Raw genomic sequence first — 20,234 nt, 5'->3', positions numbered from 1 at the left:
GGGGAAGCGGGATCTTGATTGGGATGAGATGTCGGCTTTCCTGGCTGAAGCCGTCCCTGAACCAGAGGCATACCCCTCTCCTGACGTTTTGACAGAGATGATCAGGGAAGAGGAAGTTAAGTTGGCGATTAAAGGGCTTGCCCAAAAAATATCACCCGGTCCAGATGGCTTAACATCAATTCAATAAGACCTTTAAGGACGCTTTGGTTCCAGTCTTGACTGAGGTATTCAATGAGTGTCTTTCCCCGGGTACTCTGCAAAAGTCAATTAGGAGGTCTTCCCTGATCATCTTGTCAAAGGGTAAGGACCCATCGTGCATTGAGAATTGGCATCACATAGCGCTTCTCAATGCAGACAGGAAGGTTCTGGCAAAGGTGCTGTTTAATCGGTTGGTGAAATTTTCACCCCTGACTCCTTTTGGAGGCCCAGCATTACTCTGTTCCAGGCCGCAACACATTTAGTGCTGTGCTCTGTGTAGGAGAGGCAGTGGAGCAGGGTAGGGCTGGTCACTGGAAGGGGTACATGCTGTCACTGTACCAGGCAAAAGTGTTTGATCGGGTTAATCCCGAGTACCTCTGGTTTGTCCTCAGATATGGCCTGCCGGGGGGGTTTGTTGATTGGCTTAAGACCTTGAACGGTGGGGCAGAGAGTTTCCCACTTGTGAACGGTGTGATTGGCAGCTCTTTTGAGGTTAGATCTGGTGTTCGCCAGGGTTGTCCCTTGGACCCGCTGCGGTAAGTGTTTACGATTGACCCACTTCTTAGGAGGGTGTAGCGTGGACCGTTGGGGATCGGGATGGACTGGGCAGCATCGGAAGCCACTCTGAGGGTGGTGGCGTATGCCAATGATGTCACTGTTTTTGTTTCCTCTCACGAGAAGGCAGGGTGGCTGATGTCAGAGTTAGATCACTACTCCGAGGCATCCAGGTCCAAGAGCAACCGGAATAAGTGTGAGAGTCTCTGGCTGGGAGGAGGAGATCCTTGTTTTGATCTCCCAGGTACCCTTCCAGGATCCAAAGTCTTTGCAAAAGTCTTTGGCATTGAATTTGGCCAGGGGGATTACCCCAAACAAAATTGGGACAGCAGGCTAGAGATCATCACTCATAAGGTGAATCAATGGAAGGGTTGGTCTTTGATCCTAAGGGAAAGGGTAAACCTGATCAAAACTTGCCTGCTCCCTTTACTGATTTATCTGGGCAGTGTGTGCATCTTGCCAGAGTCTCTCTGGACTCGGGTCTACAGTTTGTTCTTCCAACTGTTATGGGGGAATAGACCTGAACCTGGTCAAGAGGGAAGTTACTTACCATACAGGGAGACTAGAAGGGTTGGGTATGGTCAACCCTGTGGTATTCCTTTGTGGATACCTTCATTAAGATCACAATACAAAATAATATTGTGCCATCGTGTTAGCCAGAAAAATAGATGTAAATACTTATGTCCTCAAAAAAATTGAGAAAAGTATTCAAGGAGTGATACCTTTATTGGCTAACCAGAGAAATTATATTTGCAAGCTTTCAGGGCTCAGAAGGCCCCTTCATCAGGCTAATACTGAGAAGAGATGGCAAGATTTATATAGGAATTATACAAGGACATGAGAGATGCTTGAAAGATAGGCCAAGGAAATCAAATTAAGGTTTTTGTATACATGTAGATGAGGGGGAAGTGTTCTATTAAGGCCCCTTTACATTTAGCGATGCACCAGCGATCCGACCACAATATGACCCGGTCAGGATCGCTGGTGCATCGTTAAATGGTTGCTAGTGAGCTGCCAAACAGGCAGACTCACCAGCGATGTAACGACTCAGCAGCAGTCGTTACTTACCTTTCACACGCAGCGATGCTGACGTCCTCCCGCCCGCGTCCACATGTCCCTCGTCGGCGCCAGCAGGAAGCGCCCGACGAGAAATGGACCCGGCCGATCTCGCGCGATCAGCGACAGACAGCGGGGGAGCCGGTCGGAGGTAAGTATCACACATAGCGATATCGCTAGCAATATCGCTGCTGCGTCACAAAATCGGTGACGCTTTAGCGATATTGCTAGCGATATCTCTATGTGTAAAACCCCCTTTAGACATCTGAAGGTCTTCTTGTAGAGGTGTGAACTGGAAGTGAGGTGTGAACTGGAAGTGTTCTGTCAGACATCAGGAGACCTTCTTGTGGACCTTCATTAAGATCAATATTGCAAACCTCTGGAAAGAGAGAGCTCCTCCATGGGTATTCTCCTGTAGGGGATGGTTTCAGCCTTGCTTCCAGAAATGGGAGACAGGAGGGCAAGTGAAGGATCTTCGCACACCGCATGGACATCTTCCGGCGTACGCTACCTTGGTTCTGAAGGTAATTCGCCGATTGGGTCTGAGAATGTGGGAGATCAAGACTCTGCCAAGGAAACTTCTTGACAATAGGGTTTTGTTGACCCATTTCCAGAGGGCTCTGGTGCTCAGGAATTGCTCAAGTTGGGATCTTGGGGTGGGTTTGCATCTTTTGAATTCTATCAGGATCCCCTCAAAGTTTTGGGACTTGGCGCTGTTTCCATGGAAAACTGTGTGTGAAGGACAATATGAGGTGTAGGAGCTCTGAAGACAGGAACTGTCCTCGGGAGCATTGTGGTACCGTGCTGGAAAGTATGGACCACTTCCTGCTTTGTTGTCCCTTCAACACAGAGGTGTACAACAGAGTGGGTGCCTCCATTGGCTGGTCTCGGCTGGCCGGACTGTCTTATGCAGAATGGGCCTATGGAGCATTCGGAGACCTTGGTGGTCGGGACTGCTGCACCTTATTTCTAGTTAGCGCAGTGGTTAGGTATCACACGTGGAATGCACGGTGCTTAGTATCGACGCAACGGAAAATCCTCCCAATGGACGATGTGTTTAGGACCATACTCGGTGACCTGGTGAAGGTGCGCACTCTGGAGTATGAGAGACTGGACACACGTAGGGCCGCTCTCTTCTGGAGGGGCTTTTCTTTTAGTGTTCCCTAGTCTGGTCATCTCCTTTCCTGGTGGTGGGCTGATGCTGACACTGTAGATTTTTTATTTTGTTTGATCAATGTACAGTGATGTAGGGCTGCAGGCGCCGAACTTGGGCTTTGTTTGCAGTTATTGTAGTGATTGTTTCTGTATATATTGTAAATGTGGATCTAGATTTTGGTGTAGGTGTTAGGATGGGTGGTGGGAAAAGAGGGGAGGTGGGTTTATCTTAAGGGACTATGGGACACTGGGGTGTTTAGGGGAAACACTGGCACTGCCTGATCTGGCCTATGGACGTTGGACATGGACTTAGACACGAGACACAGGACAAGCTCTCAGGTCAGTGTGGGCGTTGGGAATGGTGGGCTTGAGTGTGGGGTGTTTAGTTTAGTCTTGTATATATTAGTATAGTTTGTGTTTGTATGTGTGTATGTTCCCGTATTTTTTGCTTTATAAGACGCATCGGATTATAAGACACACCCCAAATTTTGAAGAGAAAAATAAGAAAAAAATATTTTTTTAATAAAATGGTGGTGCTTCTTATAATCCATGCGTCTTATTGCTTACCGGGGGTGGATGTTGTGGTGAAGCAGGGTCCCAGGGTCGCTGCTGGAGGAGGCAAAAGTAGGGTGATGCTGCAGGCCGCAGGCAGGGATGAGGGGGTACTCCGATGTACAGCACGCTGCTGCGGGGGTCTTGTGCTGGTGCTGGGGGTCTTGTGCTGCTGCTGAGGGGCTTGTGCTGCTGCTGGGGGTCTTGTGCTACTGCCCAGGGATCTTGTGCTGCTGCCAGGGGGGCTTGTGCTGGTGCCAGGGGTCTTCTGCTGCTGCCAGGGGGGCTTGTGCTGGTGCCGGGGGGCTTGTGCTGCTGCCAGGTGTCTCCGGTGCCCAACGGTGTCTTCTCCGGTGCCCAGCCATGTCTCTGACACTGCCCGGGGCTCTTCCAACATTTTGCGACAGGCCAGAGCCCCAGAGCACTTTCACGGTTCTCTCTGTGTGATGGACTCCGGCAATATAGCCGCCGCCAGGAGTGGTACATGCGCACATGGTGATCTCGGGACTAAGATCTTGACAGATGAGATTTCAGCGCTGAGATCTCATCTCTCGACATCTTAGTCCCGAGATCACCATCAGCGCATGCGCCGCCCCCGGCAGCGGCCATATTGCCGGAGTCCATCACACAGAGGGAACCAAGAAAGTTTCCCGGGGCTCTGACCTGTCGCAAAATGGGCCGCTGGGCACAGGAAACATCGCTGGGCATCAGAGACACCCACAGCATCGCCGGACACCCGAAGACACCCGGACACCCCTGCGGCCTACACCCGGTAAGGCATGTACGCGTTGTAAGATGCACCCCCATTTTCCCCCCAAGTTTTGGGGGAAAAAAAGTGCATCTTACAAAGCGAAAAATACGGTATATATACAGTATATGTACGTATTTAAAAAAAAAAAAAAAAAGTTTATGTATATAGTTTTTGTTTGCTATTGTTCATTTTATTTGTTTGTGGTTATTATTTTGATTGGTGACCGAACCAGAATGTAAAAGTAGTTATTTTTAGTTATTATTTTGTATATACAGTGCCTTGCGAAAGTATTCGGCCCCCTGGAACTTTTCAACCTTTTCCTACATATCATGCTTCAAACATAAAGATACCAAATGTAAATTTTTGGTGAAGAATCAACAACAAGTGGGACACAATTGTGAAGTTGAACAAAATCTATTGGTTATTTTAAATTTTTGTGGAAATTCAAAAACTGAAAAGTGGGGCGTGCAATATTATTCGGCCCCTTTACTTTCAGTGCAGCAAACTCACTCCAGAAGTTCATTGTGGATCTCTGAATGATCCAATGTTGTCCTAAATGACTAATGATGATAAATATAATCCACCTGTGTGTAATCAAGTCTCCGTATAAATGCACCTGCTGTGTTATAGTCTCAGGATTCTGTTTGATGCACAGAGAGCATCATGAAGACCAAGGAGCACAACAGGCAGGTCCGTGATACTGTTGTGGAGTAGCTTAAAGCCGGATGTAACGACTCAGTGAGGCGAGCTATAAGAGTGGACCCTCTGGACCATGGAACAGATTGCCCAGGGTGAGCAGACCTAGTGAAGACCGACCCCCTACAGGGATCGTCAAGGACAGGCCTAGGGATCTCTAATACCACGGTAGCCGGTACCAAGAGGGACGGCTCAGATAGCGGGAGAGACATGGAATAGAAGGGTAACTGAGGAGGCTGACAAACACTGGGGCACTAGGAACGGACATACGGAACAGAGCACAGGAGCATACCGGAGCATGTGCCAAGAGGCACAACAGAGCACCACACAAAATACAGGGACAGAGCTTGTGCCAGGAGGCACAACAGAGTACAAGGCAGAATACAGTGGGTCGCCCTCCCAGGGCCGTGGAGTACTCGGTACCGGGCCGGTATCAGCGGGACGTGTCATAGCAGTGGTGACCCGGACCGTGGCCATGGGCACCCAATTAATAGGGGGATGTTGTGAATGGTGGAATTTAGTTGGATGAATAGTTTGTGACGCCACCTGTGGTGCTCTGCAAGGGAGGTGTTAAGCCGACGCTGCAGACAGATCCTCCGGGACAGATGGTGTGGTGCAGCAATGATGTTATAGCCCTCCACAGGCAGGGCTGTTGTCCCAGGGCAGTGTAGATGTGGAGACACTTAGATGGTGTAGTGTTCGGTGCAGGGGATGCAGCAGTGCTAGGCGGACGGACGCAGGAAGGAATGGAGGACACCAGGGCATGTAGTTCCAAAGCTTTACTCACAGTCTGTAGTGCCCGCTTCTGTGCCGTGTCCTCGGGGTCAGGGACTCAGTCAACCTCCAGGCAAGATGGAATGCTCCCTTCCACGCTCCGCCAACTTATGTGCCTTTTCTGAACGTCTCCTCTATAGCGCCTTTAAGTGTGAAGATCTCCTAGTACTGAGTTACACAGGAGTTCCTCCTGACAGATGTTCCCAAGAACTCTACTTGCACGGCAGACAGCTGTAGCCTGCTTCGGGGACTCTCTACTCCTAAGTCCCGGCTCTCTATCCGTGTTGCTGTTGTGCCCTCAAGTCTTAGATGGGAGTAGTGCATTTACAGCCCACTACTCCACCGGTGTCTGCTGCAGAACCATTAGTGTCCATACAACCTCGGGGACCGGGCCTCGGCCTTGCGCTTAGAACTTCTAGGCAGGGTTCTTCCTCTAACCCACGTCCTCTGTGTTCCCTTTCACTCCTACGTTCCGTACTTGTCTTTCTCTCCTATGGAAGCTCAGGCTTCAGTTCAATGTCTTTCTCCTTCTTTCCTTTCCCGTGCCAGCTTGCTCAGATCACTGAGGCAGCTGCAGCACTCCTTCCTCCATCCCTCTTCCAGGGATCCCCACTCCTCTCCGAGTGGCTTCCTCTCTCCCACTCTACTTCTGACTGACCTGTAATCCTAAACCATCCCGCTCTTTTATGTATTCTAAACTCCACCCACCTCCCAGCACGTTTAGTGTTCCGAGCAGGGAACCACCAAAGGTGCTCTGCCTTTCTCTAGGCAAGGAGCCGCAATGTGGTTTTGCTGAACTACTCTATTGTGTGGGGTGCGAGTGTTGGAGCGTGGTCAGGAGCCTCCAACTTACCTGGATGGTGGGGCACCACACCTTAGCAGAAGGTGCAGTACCTCTGTCGCGACTGAGCCTCAGGGGCGCCACAACAGGGACTGAGCATGTGCCAGGAGGCACGACAGAGTACAAGGCAGAGTACAGGGACTGAGTTTGTGCCAGGAGGCATGACAGAGTACAGACACGGGCCTGGGTCACAGAAGCAGGAGCTAAAACAATAACCAGGCGCCACAGGAAAGAGGAAGCAGGTTCAAATAACCCCTTCCTTGCTCGGATTGGCTGCTGGGATTTCTGGGTCGGGATATCCAAGTGTATAAAGGACATGGGAGGGGGCGTGGCCACCCGAGTTAGGACATCCCAGAAGCTACAGAACCTTGGAGGAGGCGTGACTGCCCTCCAAGAGTGCCAGAGTGCATGTGCCGAGTCCTGGAGCCTCCAGCAGTGCGGTGAGCACGGCAGGACCGAAGGACAGGAGCGGAGGAGCGGGTAGCAGCGGGCACAGAGTTAACAGTGGCGCGACCAGCCGTGGGGGAAGGGCAGTCAGAGGTGGTAACACTGGATTTGAATACAAAAATGATTTCCAAAACTTTAAACATCCCAAGGAGCACTGTGCAAGTGATCATGTTGAAATGGAAGGAGTATCATACCACTGCAAATCTACCAAGACCCGGCCGTCCCTCTAAACTTTCATATCAAACAAGGAGAAGACTGATCAGAGATGCAGCCAAGAGGCCCATGATCACTCTGGATGAACTGCAGAGATCTACAGCTTTGGTTGGACACTCTGTCCATAGGACAACAATCAGTCGTACACTGCACAAATCTGGCCTTTATGGAAGAGTGGCAAGAAGAAAGCCATTTCTCAAAGATATCCATAAAAAGTGTTGTTTAAAGTTTGCAACAAGCCACCTGGGAGACACACCAAACATGTGGAAGAAGGTGCTCTGGTCAGATGAAACCAAAATCGAACTTTTTGGCAACAATGCCAAACGATATGTTTGGCGTAAAGGCAACACAGCTCATCACCCTGAACACACCATCCCCACTGTCAAACATGGTGGTGGCAGCATCATGGTTTGGGCCTGCTTTTCTTCAGCAGGGACAGGGAAGATGGTTAAAATTGATGGGAAGATGGATGGAGCCAAATCAGGACCATTCTTGAAGAAAACCTGTTGGAGTCTGCAAAAGACCTGAGACTGGGACGGAGATTTGTCTTCCAACAAGGCAATGATCCCAAACATAAAGCAAAATCTACAATGGAATGGTTCACAAATAAACGTATCCAGGTGTTAGAATGGCCAAGTCACAGTCCAGACCTGAATCCAATCGAGAATCTTTGGAAAGAGCTGAAAACTGCTGTTCACAAACGATCTCCATCAAACCTCACTGAGCTGTTTTGCTGTTTGCCAAGGAAGAATGGGCAAGAATTTCAGTCTCTCGATGTACAAAACTGATAGAGACATACCCCAAGCGACTGCAGCTGTAATCACAGCAAAAGGAGGCGCAACAAAGTATTAAGCTAAAGGGGCCGAATAATATTGCACGCCCCACTTTTCAGTTTTTGAATTTCCACAAAAATTTAAAATAACCAATAAATTTTGTTCAACTTCACAATTGTGTCCCACTTCTTGATTCTTCACCAAAAAGATACATTTGGTATCTTTATGTTTGAAGCATGATATGTGGGAAAAGGTTGAAAAGTTCCAGGGGGCCGAATACTTTTGCAAGGCACTGTATGTATAATATGTGTGTGAGGAGAGAATGAGCGGCTGGACCAGTGTTCATTATACTGATTATTTTCTGGCTTATATTTCTCTTGTGTTTCTGTTATTATTATTGTTATGTTTTTCATTGTTATAATAACAGATCTACAAGATGTAACTCAGGATCAGTAATGTAATGTATGTAGACAGTGACTGCATCAGCAGAATAGTGAGTGCAGCTCTGGAGTATAATACAGGATGTAACTCAGGATCAGTAATGTAATGTATGTAGACAGTGACTGCATCAGCAGAATAGTGAGTGCAGCTCTGGAGTATAATACAGGATGTAACTCAGGATCAGTAATGTAATGTATGTACACAGTGACTGCATCAGCAGAATAGTGAGTGCAGCTCTGGAGTATAATACTGGATGTAACTCAGGATCAGTAATGTAATGTATGTACACAGTGACTGCACCAGCAGAATAGTGAGTGCAGCTCTGGAGTATAATACAGGATGTAACTCAGGATCAGTAATGTAATGTATGTACACAGTGACTGCACCAGCAGAATAGTGAGTGCAGCTCTGCAGTATAATACAGGATGTAACTCAGGATCAGTAATGTAATGTATGTACACAGTGACTGCACCAGCAGAATAGTGAGTGCAGCTCTGGAGTATAATACAGGATGTAACTCAGGATCAGTAATGTAATGTATGTACACAGTGACTGCACCAGCAGAATAGTGAGTGCAGCTCTGGAGTATAATACAGGATGTAACTCAGGATCAGTAATGTAATGTATATACACAGTGACTGCACCAGCAGAATAGTGAGTGCAGCTCTGGAGTATAATACAGGATGTAACTCAGGATCAGTATAGCTAATAAGAGAAATGTTAATAGCAAATTTATATAAATTAATTAATTGCAAATATTCTATGAGTGATAAAGAAGTGCATTGTAAAGGGGGTTTTACACATAGCGATATCGCTAGCAATATCGCTATAATGTCACTGATTTTGTGATGTTATAGCGATATTGCTAGCGATATCGCTATGTGTGATACTTCGGACCGGCTCCCCCGTTGTCTGTCGCTGATCATGCGAGATCGCGCAGCTCCATTTCTTGTCGGCCGCTTCCTGCTGGGCTTCCTGTGGCGCCGACGAGCGACGCGTGGACGTGGGCGGGAGGACGTCAGGATCGCCGCGTCTGATAGGTATCGTCCGCTGTATCGCTGCTGCATCGCTGTGAGATCTGCCTGTGTGGCAGCTCACTAGCGACCATTTAGCGATGCACCAGCGATCCTGACGCGTCATATCGTGGTCGGGATCGCAGGTGCATCGCTAAATGTAAAGGGGCCTTACTTTATATATCCGCATGAAAGCAGGAGCTCCCTGATCCTCTTCCACCCATCTGGTCTAATCATCTGCTCCTCATTGTAGAGAGTCCTCATCTGCAGATAATGGAAAAGAAAACACAGCACCTAGTGTCAACACAAGACACAAAGCCTGCAAAGTGACGACTCAGGGACGAGCTGTGCCAGGATAAATACCGCAAAGTATTTATGGCTTCAATTAATATTGGAATCCATGGAACAATAAACCAAAAGACAGTTAGTACAGACGCAATATGTTAACACTTTCCTGTAATTAGAAATTTATATAAAGTATAATACTTGTAAATACATACAACATTCTATTATACGCTCATCACATCAACATTGAAATTACAACACCAAAAAGGAAAAGTCGTGGAGTTATAGAAATCACAGGATGGAGATGTTACTGATCTGCAAATAATGAAAAATGGAAATACATTTTTCGAAACATTTGTATTTCTTCCGATTGGCGTATGAACCCCGTGCAGAAATCCCAGTACTTACAGCCTCGGCCAGTGTCGGACTGGGGTGCCAAGGGCCCACCAGTAACATTGACTATCGGGGGCCCACTCTTCAAATGCATACAAATATTACACTACCCTCTCAAATTTACCTATATCTCTATATAATAATAAACTGGGTAATTTGGTTTATAAATGATGAGATGCTGGGTTTTTTTCTGTATGGAGTGAATTATGCCAAGTACTGCCCATACAGTGGGGTTGGAGGCCCACAGGGGGATTGCCCTGTTACCCTAAAGGCCAGTCCAAGCCTGGCCTTGGCTGCTATCAGTGAGGTTATTAATGGTCTTCTAACGAATGTTCTGCAGCTGAATACACTTGAGCAAATCATCAAGATCCTCTGCTGGCAGCTCCTGTGTAATCAATAACCTGTGACGTCCCAGATGTGTCCAATAGGAGACAAGTCGAGAGACGCTGCAGCCATGGAAGCACGTTTAGGCCAGGATGCTCACAGTAGTACAAGCAAGATGTGGCCTGGGGTTGTGTTGAAAAACGGCTCCTGGGATGTTGGAGAAATGGCCGCAATGCTGGTTCCACCCTCAAATCAGTGTAACGCTGAGGTGTTAGTGACCTGGAATGAAAACTAGAGGACAGTACGATCAGAGTGACGATCCTTCATGAAGGTCTCTTCCGTCATGATAGACTAATTTTACAATTAACTTTTTTTTAGTAATCACTTGACATATTTGCATTTTGTTCCTGCTGGTCCATTGTAGTATATCACTTATTGGTGTTGGTGATGGTTCAGTAATTTATTCAGTGTCCATATATAGATACAGGAAAAACATCTGTTTCTGCCGTGTTAGCCAGTAGACAGCAAAATGTGAAAAGTCCTCAGTGGCTGATACCTTTTAATGGCTAACAAAAGATAGTAACAAATAGCAATACCTGAGTAGTCTGGAAAGCTTGTAATTTGTTACCAGTTTTTCAGTTATCCATTAAAAGGTATCAACCACTGAGGACTCTCAAATTGTAATAATTTTCATATACAGTGATTCAGTAGTATATAGATGAGGCTCCCAAATGACACAGAATCAAGAATACACTCGGTTGGAACTATACAGTTGTCTCAGAAATTACCAGCCTTAAAGAAAATGTGTTACAAGAAAATTACCTATTGTTTAAATAATTTCTTTGTACTAAATGTGTTATTTTTCTTATAACTATCTATATTAAAAAATAATAATTAAATTTGAAAAAAAATCTCCAGACTGGCATTTTACAAGACTCACACTTCCTGTTCTGTATAGACAGAAAACAATGACATGTAAAACCTCAATATACAGTTATGGCCAAAAGTATTGACACCCCTGCAATTCTGTCAGATAATACTCAGTTTCTTCCTGAAAATGATTGCAAACACAAATTCGTTGGTATTATTATCTTCATTTAATTTGTCTTAAATGAAAAAACACAAAAAGAAATGTCCTAAAGCCAAATTGGATATAATTCCACACCAAACATAAAAAAGAGGGTGGACAAAAGTATTGGCACTGTTCAAAAAATCATGTGATGCTTCTCTAATTTGTGTAATTAACAGCACCTGTAACTTACCTGTGGCACCTAACAGGTGTTGGCAATAACTAAATCACACTTGCAGCCAGTTGACATGGATTAAAGTTGACTCAACCTCTGTCCTGTGTCCTTGTGTGTACCACATTGAGCATGGAGAAAAGAAAGAAGACCAAAGAACTGTCTGAGGACTTGAGAAACCAAATTGTGAGGAAGCATGAGCAATCTCAAGGCTACAAGTCCATCTCCAAAGACCTGAATGTTCCTGTGTCTACCGTGCGCAGTGTCATCAAGAAGTTTAAAGCCCATGGCACTGTAGCTAACCTCCCTAGATGTGGACGGAAAAGAAAAATTGACAAGAGATTTCAACGCAAGATTGTGCGGATGTTGGATAAAGAACCTCGACTAACATCCAAACAAGTTCAAGCTGCCCTGCAGTCCGAGGGTACAACAGTGTCAACCCGTACTATCCGTCGGCATCTGAATGAAAAGGGACTGTATGGTAGGAGACCCAGGAAGACCCCACTTCTTACCCCGAGACATAAAAAAGCCAGGCTGGAGTTTGCCAAAACTTACCTGAAAAAGCCTAAAACGTTTTGGAAGAATGTTCTCTGGTCAGATGAGACAAAAGTAGAGCTTTTTGGGCAAAGGCATCAACATAGAGTTTACAGGAGAAAAAAAGAGGCATTCAAAGAAAAGAACACGGTCCCTACAGTCAAACATGGCGGATGTTCCCTGATGTTTTTGGGTTGCTTTGCTGCCACTGGCACTGGACTGCTTGACCATGTGCATGGCATTATGAAGTCAGAAGACTACCAACAAATTTTGCAGCACAATGTAGCGCCCAGTGTGAGAAAGCTGGGTCTCCCTCAGAGGTCATGGGTCTTCCAGCAGGACAATGACCCAAAACACACTTCAAAAAGCACTAGAAAATGGTTTGAGAGAAAGCACTGGAGACTTCTAAGGTGGCCAGCAATGAGTCCAGACCTGAATCCCATTGAACACCTGTGGAGTGATCTAAAAATGGCAGTTTGGAGAAGGCACCCTTCTAATATCAGGGACCTGGAGCAGTTTGCCAAAGAAGAATGGTCTAAAATTCCAGCAGAGCATTGTAATAAACTCATTGATGGTTAACGGAAGCGGTTGGTCGCAGTTATTTTGGCTAAAGGTTGTGCAACCAAGTATTAGGCTGAGGCTGCCAATACTTTTGTCTGGCCCATTTTTGGAGTTTTGTGTGAAATGATCAATGTTTTGCTTTTTGCTTCATTCTCTTTTGCGTTTTTTCATTTAAGACAAATTAAATGAATATAATAATACCAAAGAATTTGTGTTTGCAATCATTTTCAGGAAGAAACTGAGTATTATCTGACAGAATTGCAGGGGTGTCAATACTTTTGGCCACAACTGTACAGTATAGTAGAAAACACAGGATGTTACAGCTCACCTCCCCCCCTCCTGTTCATAGAATAATAACACCTCTCTATACAGTAAATAACACAGGATCCACAATTCACAATAGGTGATATCACAGCTCACCTCCTCTTTCTCCTGTACAATGACTGATAACACCTCTGTATACAGTAGTTAACACAGGATCCAGGCCTCTCACAGCTTTCAACCTCTGAGACACACAAGGACGGTAACACCCTTGATCTGGTCTTCGGCCTGCTCTGTTCAATCTCCCACCTAAATAACTCACCGCTTCCACTCTCTGACCACAACATTCTCTCCTTCACGCTCACAAATCCTCGCCCATCCCAGCTCACTCCTACCTACCACACAGTCAGAAATCTACAAGCCATTAACCCTCAGACACTTTCAGACTCCCTACACTCATCACTGTCCCCAATCTCTTTTTCCTGTCCTAATATGGCTGTTCATCACTACAACGACACTCTGAGAAGCACCCTTGACCAAGTAGCTCCCCTCACCCTCAGAACCTCCAAGTACAGAGTAAAGCAGCCCTGGCTCACATCGCAAACTCAACTTCTCCAGCGATGCTCCAGGAGTGCTGAACGCCTATGGAGAAAAACCCGCACACCAGAAGACTTCATCCACTTCAAATTTATGTTAAGAACCTATAACTCTACCCTTCACCTCGCCAAACAGACCTACTTCACCACCCTGATCTCCTCACTAGCCAACAACCCCAAGAAACTTTTTGACACTTTTCACTCCCTCCTCAGGCCAAAAGCACAAGCCCCTATCACAGACATTTGTGCTGATGACCTGGCCTCCCACTTTACAGAAAAATAGATAATATCTGTCAGGAAATCTGCTCCCAACCAAGTGCTGTGACTCCCATCCCTTCCTGCATCTCCCCTGGCTCACTATCCACATTTGATCCTATCACAGAAGACGAAGTCTCCAGACTCCTCTATTCTTCTCGTCCGACTACATGCACTACCGACCCCATTCCCTCACATCTCCTCCAGTCTCTCTCCAGTCGTCACAACCCACCTATCTACAATCTTTAATCTCTCCCTCTCCTCTGACATTTTCCCATCCTACTTCAAACACGCCATCGTTACTCCATTACTAAAGAAACCCGCTCTCGACCCATTCTGCACAAACAACTACAGACCAGTCTCCAATCTCCCCTTCATCTCTAAACTTTTGGAGCACCTAGTTTACTCCCGCCTTACCCGTTACCTCTCCACTCACTCCCTTCTAGACCCTTCACAGTCCGGCTTCCGCCCCCTACATTCGACAGAAACTGCACTCATCAAAGTGACCAATGACCTTCTGACAGCAAAACGTAACGGTGACCACTCTCTGCTCATTCTTCTTGACCTTTCTGCAGCGTTCGATACTGTTGACCACCATCTCCTACTCTCTAGGCTCCAGTCACTAGGCATTAAGGACACTGCTCTCTCCTGGTTCTCTTCCTATATCTCTGACCGCTCCTTCAGTGTTTTGTTCTCTGGCTCCACGTCATCTCCTCTTCCTCTTGCTGTCGGGGTACCTCAGGGCTCAGTCCTTGGCCCCCTTCTGTTCTCTCTCTACACAGCCCCAGTTGGACATACCATCAGCAGATTTGGCTTTCGGTACCATCTTTATGCTGATGACACACAACTATATACGTCTTCCCCCGACCTTACCCCCTCTGTACTACAGAACGCCAGTGACTGTCTGTCCGCAGTCTCCAACATCATGTCCGCTCTCTATCTGAAACTCAACCTCTCCAAAACTGAACTACTTCTGCTCCCGCTGTCTTCTAACCTCCCTAAATCTGACATTTCCCTCTCCGTGGGTGGTACCACAATAACACCCCGGCAGCAGGCGCGCTGTCTGGGTGTTATGTTTGACACCAATCTCTCCTTCACATCCCATATACAATCTCTTGCCCGCTCTTGCCGCTTACAGCTAAAGAACATCTCTAGAATCCACCCTTTTCTCACCATGGAAACAACAAAAACCCTCATTGTAGCATTGATCCACTCCCGCCTGGATTACTGCAACGCTCTATTAATTGGCCTCCCCGTCACTCGACTAATCCCTCTCCAGTCCATACTTAATGCAGCAGCTAGGGTCGTCCATCTGGCTAATCGGTAGTCGGACGTGTCCGCTCTTCATCAGTCATTACACTGGCTGCCCATTCATTATAGGATCCAATTCAAAGTACTTGTTCTCACCCACAAAGCTCTCCACGGTGCGGCACCCCCCTACATCTCCTCCCTCATTTCTGTCTATCGGACTAGCCGATCGCTGTGCTCTGCAAACCACTTTCGACTAACCTCTTCACTAATCCGTACCTCCGACTCCAAGACTTCTCCCGTGCTGCGCCAATCCTCTGGAATGCTCTACCCCAAGAAATTAGGACTAACCACAATTTGCATAGTTTTAAGCGCTCTCTCAAAACACATTTGTTCAGAGCGGCCTATCACGCTCACTAATCAAAGTCATTCTATGTGCAAGTGTGCGTGTGTAGCCCATTCACTATCTCCATCCATCCTTCACTCCCTCAAGATGGCTGGACCTTCATTGTAAATACACAATTGTAAATACACACCTGTACTCTGTATCTCCCTCACCTCATTGTAGATTGTAAGCTCTCACGAGCAGGGTCGTCTTATTTCGTCTTATTTTGCTTTAATTATTGTATTGTTAGCGTTGTTACTTATGACTTGTGTTTTGAAACCGTTAAACTGTAAAGCGCTGCGGAATATGTTGGCGCTATATAAATAAAGAATATTATTATTCACAATAGGTGGTGTCACAGCTTCCCTCCTATATAATTGCTTCTAATCTCCATGTACCCAAGGAGAAACAAAAATCTAATGAAACATAAAATCAGATGTAAACAATAGATTATTTTGTGATGACACAAGAGACTTTTGAATGCTTGAATGGAAATAAAATGGGGCCTCTATATCATTGAGAAGTACTGGTGCTGTCTGGGCAATGTGACTGAGTACATGCAAGGCCAGGATAAGGCATTTTCGTGCCCTAGGTAGATGGAGCCAATAGTGCCCTCCCTCGATGAGCCTTTAGCCCCCAAGCAAAGGAATTGGTCAGAAACTAAGGTAACAGGACTCCTAAGTCATCCTACCCTCCCCCTCCGGTGGGTCAGGTAACAAGCTCTAACAGCCACTTACACTAACATTGCAGTCCAGACTCCATGATGACTTTTCACATCCTCATCTTGTCTGTGCAGACTTCCCTCCGCTCCAGTCTTCTGCAGCACAGCCCCACACGGTGCACTTAATAATAGGAGTGTCGTAAACTGTCCTCTGTAAAATACATCTTTCCATACTATTCTCTAAATAAACCTATGTGTCATGATCCAGGACGGGTTTGCTCCCTTCCCATCCTGGTCAGGTCAGGGTTAATTGGATCCGCCTCTCTCTGATTAAGGGGCAGCTATTTAGTGGTGTTACAGCCTAGGTCCTGTGTCGGTGATAGTTCCGGTCCCTTGGCTAGAGCAGCTGACCTAGGTTACTATGTGTGATACCGTTGTTCCCAGTCTCCCTGTAGTGTCTGTCCTGTTTCCCTGAGTCCCAGTCCAGCGTTTCTCTGTATGCTTGACTCCCACGTGTATGACCCCGCTCAATTCCTGACCTGTCTCTCCGCCCTCCTTTTGGTATTGCCCCGTTTTCTCTGGCTTCCGACCTCCTGGCTCACGCCTGGCTTGGCTTCCGTCTCTTCCTTTGATCACTGCGTTCCCAGCTGGTTCTCGACCCCCTGGCTTGTCCCTGACCACGCTCTCGTCTCTTCCTCTGGTTACCGAGCTGCCCGCTGGCCTCCGACACCAAGACTTGCGTCTGGCACCGCTCTTGTCCTCGGTCCAGGCCCCGCGTTACCGGCGGGGCCCTCACCGGCGTGGTTGCGCAGCATTTTGCGACGCCTGCACTGCTTTCTGGCACGTCTCCCTGCCCAAAGGTTCCTGCTTCCAGTGCAGCAGCGACTCCTGGTGGCTAACACCAATATTGCGTCCTATGCAACGCAACACTATGGTATATGACCTCCACACTGTCTGCCCTTATCAGCTACACTCGCCACACTGTCCACCTTAATGATCGATAACAACCCCACTGTCCACCATTATCAGATCTACAGTTGTGGCCAAAAGTATTGACACCCCTGCAATTCTGTCAGATAATACTCAGTTTCTTCCTGAAAATGATTGCAAACACAAATTCTTTGGTATTATTATCTTCATTTAATTTGTCTTAAATGAAAAAACACAAAAGAGAATAAAGCAAAAAGCAAAACATTGAACATTTCACACAAAACTCCAAAAATGGGCCAGACAAAAGTATTGGCACCCTCAGCCTAATACTTGGTTGCACAACCTTTAGCCAAAATAACTGCGACCAACCGCTTCTGGTAACCATCAATGAGTTTCTTACAATGCTCTGCTGGAATTTTAGACCATTCTTCTTTGGCAAACTGCTCCAGGTCCCTGATATTAGAAGGGTGCCTTCTCCAAACTGCCATTTTTAGATCTCTCCACAGGTGTTCTATGGGATTCAGGTCTGGACTCATTGCTGGCCACCTTAGAAGTCTCCAGTGCTCTCTCTCAAACCATTTTCTAGTGCTTTTTGAAGTATGTTTTGGGTCATTGTCCTGCTGGAAGACCCATGACCTCTGAGGGAGACCCAGCTTTCTCACACTGGGCCCTACATTATGCTGCAAAATTTGTTGGTAGTCTTCAGACTTCATAATGCCATGCACACGGTCAAGCAGTCCAGTGCCAGAGGCAGCAAAGCAACCCCAAAACATTAGGGAACCTCCGCCATGTTTGACTGTAGGGACCATGTTCTTTTCTTTGAATGCCTCTTTTTTTCCCCTGTAAACTCAATGTTGATGCCTTTGCCCAAAAAGCTCTACTTTTGTCTCATCTGACCAGAGAACATTCTTCCAAAACATTTTAGGCTTTTTCAGGTAAGTTTTGGCAAACTCCAGCCTGGCTTTTTTATGTCTCGGGGTAAGAAGTGGGGTCTTCCTGGGTCTCCTACCATACAGTCCCTTTTCATTCAGATGCCGACAGATAGTACGGTTTGAGACTGTTGTACCCTCGGACTGCAGGGCAGCTTGAACTTGTTTGGATGTTAGTCGAGGTTCTTTATCCACCATCCGCACAATCTTGCATTGAAATCTCTTGTCAATTTTTCTTTTCCGTCCACATCTAGGGAGGTTAGCCACAGTGCCATGGGCTTTAAACTTCTTGATGACACTGCACACGGTAGACACAGGAACATTCAGGTCTTTGGAGATGGACTTGTAGCCTTGAGATTGCTCATGCTTCCTCACAATTTGGTTTCTCAAGTCCTCAGACAGTTCTTTGGTCTTCTTCCTTTTCTCCATGCTCAATGTGGTACACACAAGGACACAGGACAGAGGTTGAGTCAACTTTAATCCATGTCAACTGGCTGCAAGTGTGATTTAGTTATTGCCAACACCTGTTAGGTGCCACAGGTAAGTTACAGGTGCTGTTAATTACACAAATTAGAGAAGCATCACATGATTTTTTGAACAGTGCCAATACTTTTGTCCACCCTCTTTTTTATGTTTGGTGTGGAATTATATCCAATTTGGCTTTAGGACAATTCTTTTTGTGTTTTTTCATATAAGACAAATTAAATGAAGATAATAATACCAAAGAATTTGTGTTTGCAATCATTTTCAGGAAGACAATGAGTATTATCTGACAGAATTGCAGGGGTGTCAATACTTTTGGCCACAACTGTAACTGCCAACCCATCTGCCCCTATGAATCATGGCCTATACCATGGTTGTCCCCTCTCCACTATTTTCCCTTACTTTTTCTACACTCACTGGCCACTTTATTAGGTACACCATGCTAGTAAGGGGTTGGACCCCCTTTTGCCTTCAGAACTGCCTCAATTCTTCGTGGCAGAGATTCAACAAGGTGCTGGAAGCATTCCTCAGAGATTTTGGACCATATTGACATGATGGCATCACACAGTTGGCGCAGATTTGTCGGCTGCACATCCCTGATGCGAATCTCCCGTTCCACCACATCCCAAAGATGCTCTATTGGATTGAGATCTGGTGACTGAGGAGGCCATTTGAGTACAGTAAACTCATTGTCATGTTCAAGAAACCAATCTGAGATGATTCGAGCTTTATGACATGGCGCATTATCCTGCTGAAAGTAGCCATCAGATGTTGGGTACATTGTGGTCATAAAGGGATGGACATGGTCAGCAACAATACTCAGGTAGGCTGTGGCGTTGCAACGATGCTCAATTGGTACCAAGGGGCCCGAAGAGTGCCCAGAAAAAATTCCCCACACCATGACACCACCACCACCAGCCTGAACCGTTGATACAAGGCAGGATGGATCCATGCTTTCATGTTGTTTACGCCAAATTCTGACCCTACCATCCGAATGTCGCAGCAGAAATCGAGACTCATCAGACCAGGCAACGTTTTTCCAATCTTCTACTGTCCAATTTCGATGAGCTTGTGCAAATTGTAGCCTCAGTTTCCTGTTCTTAGCTGAGAGGAGTGGTACCCAGTGTGGTCTTCTGCTGCTGTAGCCCATCTGCCTCAAAGTTCGACGCACTGTGCGTTCAGAGATGCTCTTCTGCCTACCTTGGTTGTAACGGGTGGCAATTTGAGTCACTGTTGCCTTTCTATCAGCTCGAACCAGTCTGCCCATTCTCCTCTGACCTCTGGCATCAACATGGCATTTCCGGCCACAGAACTGCCGCTCACTGGATTTTTTTTCTTTTTCGGACCATTCTCTGTAAACCCTAGAGATGGTTGTGCGTGAAAATCCCAGTAGATCAGCAGTTTCTGAAATTCTCAGACCAGCCCTTCTGGCACCAACAATCATGCCACGTTCAAAGGCACTCAAATCACCTTTCTTCCCCATACTGATGCTCGGTTTGAACTGCAGGAGATTGTCTTGACCATGTCTACATGCCTAAATGCACTGAGTTGCCGCCATGTGATTGGCTGATTAGAAATTAAGTCTTAACACACAGTTGGACAGGTGTACCTAATAAAGTGGCCAGTGAGTGTATATCACAATACTGTAACTCCCCATTTCACTCTGCCCCTTCATATCCATTC

At 46.5% G+C, this 20,234-nt stretch overlaps 1 protein-coding gene and 1 long non-coding RNA gene across 5 annotated transcripts in view; one reads left to right on the top strand and one right to left on the bottom strand.

The window, feature by feature from the left end:
- The window catches only part of PTPN5 (protein tyrosine phosphatase non-receptor type 5), a 131,309-nt gene that overhangs the window by 53,417 nt on the left and 57,658 nt on the right, over positions 1-20,234 (top strand). The window lies entirely within an intron of this gene.
- Positions 9,905-17,044, bottom strand: LOC141092281 (uncharacterized). Its single transcript, XR_012232749.1, has 2 exons — positions 16,749-17,044; positions 9,905-10,758 (listed from the first exon to the last, which is right to left on the bottom strand). It is a non-coding gene; the product is annotated as an uncharacterized lncRNA (long non-coding RNA).

The sequence above is a fragment of the Dendrobates tinctorius genome, unplaced genomic scaffold (genome assembly GCF_039654945.1).
Source record: "Dendrobates tinctorius isolate UK_male_01 unplaced genomic scaffold, ASM3965494v1 ptg000059l, whole genome shotgun sequence".
Taxonomy (NCBI): domain Eukaryota; kingdom Metazoa; phylum Chordata; class Amphibia; order Anura; family Dendrobatidae; genus Dendrobates; species Dendrobates tinctorius.
This window is presented reverse-complemented; position numbering and strand designations above follow the sequence as displayed.